Source organism: Phacochoerus africanus, chromosome 10 (assembly GCF_016906955.1).
Source record: "Phacochoerus africanus isolate WHEZ1 chromosome 10, ROS_Pafr_v1, whole genome shotgun sequence".
Taxonomy (NCBI): domain Eukaryota; kingdom Metazoa; phylum Chordata; class Mammalia; order Artiodactyla; family Suidae; genus Phacochoerus; species Phacochoerus africanus.
The window spans coordinates 115882538-115886549 of record NC_062553.1 but is presented as its reverse complement, the minus strand read 5'-3'; the positions used below and the strand labels follow the sequence as shown (position 1 = coordinate 115886549).

At 39.9% G+C, this 4012-nt stretch overlaps 1 non-coding gene across 1 annotated transcript; it reads left to right on the top strand.

Annotated features, from left to right (window-relative positions):
- The first annotated feature begins 3532 nt into the window (after window positions 1-3532).
- On the top strand, window positions 3533-3604 carry LOC125110416 (small Cajal body-specific RNA 18). The gene has a single exon (XR_007130602.1). It is a non-coding gene; the product is annotated as a small Cajal body-specific RNA 18 (non-coding RNA).
- The last annotated feature ends 408 nt before the right edge of the window (window positions 3605-4012 follow it).

The window sequence follows — 4012 nt, the reverse complement described above, 5'->3', positions numbered from 1 at the left end:
GGTGTAGGAATTGAACAGAAGTTGGTTCTCAGAAACGCCTGCCTGGAAATGACAAACTACCGCATCACAAAGAAAGAGCTGACATCCCCATCCTCAAGAGCAAGATTTAATCAGATGGATACAGGGTGAAGATCAGGATCAAGACAGTTAGAGCCAGGTTGGTCATAATACTGCCGCTGCTATGACCCTTCCAAGGAACAGTCCTTGAATTCAGGATCGCATTTGCTTCATGTATTTATGATGCCATATTCCATGCCTGTTCCATCATCAAAACCTGGTGAAGGTTTTTTTGGTTTTTTTTTTTGGTTAAAGTCCTTGAAAATTTCACTTCTCTTTTTCAATTCCCTGAACTCTTTTGTAGCTACAGTATCTTCTTTCCAGATCTTCGCTTCTCCAGTTCATTCGTATTATTTGTAATAATCTTTCTTATTTGTGATCGTATTATTTCCTACCTAAGATTTACTAGGAGAGAGAAACAAACATTTGAACAAATGGAGAGATTCCAAAATTATTTATTTAATAACCAAGGATGGGATCCTCATTTTTCCATGAGATATTCCTTCCAATTTTTTGCCCCACTTGTCCAGATAAACATTTAGGGATATGGATGAAACAACCATAAATATATTATTTATTTTTTTATTCAGGTACCCTCACACTTAAAATCACAAATATAAAATTTTAGACTGATTAATTTAAAAATATTTCTTTTTCTAGAGTTCCCATTGTTGCTCAATGGGTTAAGAGCCCAGCATAGTCTCCATGAGGATGCGGGTTCCATCCCTGGCCTTGCTCGGTAGGTTAAGGGTCTGGCATTGCCATGAGCTGTGGTGTAGGCCACAGATGCAGCTTGGATCCTGAGTTGCTGTGGCTGTGACTGTGACATACAGCTGTAGCTCTGATTGGACCCCTGGCCTGGGAACTTCCATATGCTGCAGGTATAGCCTTAAAAAGAAAAACAAACAAAAATATTTTTTTTCTCATCACCGAAGGAAAAGAATTATTTAAACTGTTTCCATTGCAGCTTCTCTACCACGTCTTTGCCATGATTAGAGCTCCTCTTTGTCATCTCACAGAAGCAGACATGCACTGCTTTCTCTGGGGGACTTAAAAGGAAGAATAACTGAGAACCTTGAGGAGGCTCTGAGGGGAGATTAGGAGGCAGAACCTCAATCTCCAGCAGGAAGTGCTTGGATAGGGCATCTCCTGGCCCTAGGCCCCTGGCTCTGATACGCCCATTCCATAGTCTGCTTAGATGTTACATTTTGAATGAGGGATCAGAGGAATGTCCTGATTTTAAATAGTTTCATCCATGACTCTTCTTTTTTTTAATTTAAAAAAAAAATTTTAAAGTACTCAATGAATTTATTACATTTATAGTTGTACAATGATCATCACAATCCAATTTTATAGGATTTCCATCCCACAACCCCAGCACATCCCCCCACCCCCCAAACTGTCTCCTTTGGAAACCATAAGTTTTTCAAAGTCTGTGAATCAGTATGTGTTCTGCAAAGAAGTTCAGTCTGTCCTTTTTTCAGATTCCACATGTCAGTGAAAACATTTGATGTTGGTGTTTCACTGTATGACTAACTTCGTTTAGCATGATAATTTCTAGGTCCATCCATGTTGCTAAAAATGTCGGTGTTTTATTCCTTTTAATGGCTGAGTAATATTCCATTGTGTATATGTACCACTTCTTGATTCACTTATCTGTCAATGGACATTTAGGTTGTTTCCATGTCTTGGCTATTGAAAATAGTGCTGCAATGAACATTGGAGTACATGGGTCTTTTCAAGCCATGGTTTTCTCTGGCTAGATGCTCAGGAGTGGAATTGCTGGATCATAGGGTAATTCTATTTTTAGTTTTCTTAGGAATCTCCATACCGTTTTCCACAGTGGTTGCACCAATTTACAATGCCACCAAGAGTGTAATAAGGTCCCTTTTTCTCTACACCCTCTCTAGCACCTATTGTTTGTAGACTTTTTGATGATGGCCATTCTGGTTGGTGTAAAATGGTACCTGATAGTGGTTTTGATTTGCATTTCTCTAATGATGAAACATTAGAGAAATGCAAATCTAAGGTTGAACATCTTTTTATGTGTTTTTTTGGCCATCTGTATGTCTTCTTTGGAGAACTAACTGTCTGTTTAGATCTGCCCATTTTTTGGTGGGGTTGTTTTTGTTTTTGGTATTGAGCTGCAGAAGGTGTTCATAAATTTTGGAGATTAATCCCTTGTCAGTAGATTCATTTGCAAAGATTTTCTCCCATTCTGTGGGTTGTCTTTTCATTTTGTTTAGGGTTTCCTTTGCTGTGCAGAAACTTTGAAGTTTAATTAAATCCCATTTATGTTTGTTTTTACTGTCAATACTCTAAGAGGTGGATCTGAGAAGATGTTGCTGTCATTTATGTCAGAGAGTGTTTGGCCTATGTTTTCCTCTAGGAGTCTTATAGTATCTGGTCTTATATCTAGGTCTTTAATCCATTTGGAGTTTATTTTTGTGTATGATGTTAGGGAGTGTTCTAATTTCATTCTTTTCCATGTGGCTGTCCAGTTTTCCCAGCACCACTTATGGAACAGGCTGTCCTTTATCCATTATATATTCTTGCCTCCTTTGTCATAGATTAGTTGGCCATAGGTGCATGGGTTTAATTCTGGACTTTCTGTCCTGTTCCACTGATCTATATGTCTGTCTTTGTGCCAGTACCATATGGTTTTGATGATTGTTGCTTTGTAGTATAGTCTGCAGTCCGGGAGCCTCATTCCTCCAGCTCCATGTTTCTTTTTCAGGATATCTTTGGCTATTCTGGGTCTTTTGTGCTTCCAAACAAACTTTAGAATATTTTGTTTGAGTTCTGTGAAAAATGTCCTTGGTAATTTGATAGGGATTGTGTTGAATCTGTAGATTGCCTTGGGTAGTATAGTCATTTTGATAATACTAACTCTTCCAATCCAAGAGCATGGCATGTCTTTCCATCTAGTTCTGCCATCTTTGATTTCTTTCATCAGTGTCTTATAGTTTCCAAAGGACAGGTCTTTTGTCTCTTTAGGTAGGTTTACTCCATGACTCTTTACTTTAACTTATAGAAGATGCTGTGACTTATGTATTCTTCTTAGTCTCAGTCTTTGCCCAGTCAGCTGAGTATAAATAAATGGCTTCGAGGACTTTTCCCAGTAAGAAAATCTCCAGAATCCCACAACAGAAAACAATGTTCCTTTTACCACCCTGTAATACTGTCAATCTTAGACCACTCAGAAATAGACTAACCCTGATGCACAGACAGGGCAGAGGCCTGGGCCACTTGGGCAGGAGACTGGAGTGGGAGAGGTGCTGTGAGCATCATGGGCTGAAGTTCCCCCAAGTGAACCCCCAGTACTTTCCTCACTGCTGTGGTGCTTGAGAGGGTTATGGAAATGTGTTGTGAAGTGTGGCCAGCGGACCAGGGTCAAGGAGATTAGGGACAGTGGGTTAGGTTGGAGATGGGGAGGTTTAAGGGAGGAGCCTTCCATCTCTGTAACTATGAGTCCTGGTCGATGGTGATGTGACCACTGTGCAGACTGAGTTTTGGGAACCAGGTGATGGAGTGTGTTCTGAGACTGGTGGCGAGGCGGGGTGGGGTGGGGTGGGGAATGGAGTAGTTTTTATGTTTCTTTTTTTTTCCTGTAATCACACTACAGCTATGAGTCTACTTCTAGCTGTAATAATTCAAACATAATGAGAGTTTACTGCCCAAGGCTCTATAGCCAATATACTGTTAGCTATTTCCTTCTCTTTTACAGGAGAAAGTGGGTTGTCATAAGGTTATAGTGAATGTAATTTTGTAATGATGGAGTGAGATAATCACTTTCCTACTGCCCCAGCATGCCCCTACAAACACATACACTTAAAACAGAGCTTTTAAATTGAAGTGGACTCTAACCAATTCAAACACACATGTCCTCCAGTCCTAGAAATACCTGCTGTGAATCCAAGTCTGTGAAACCATCAGGCCACAGGATCTATAGAGC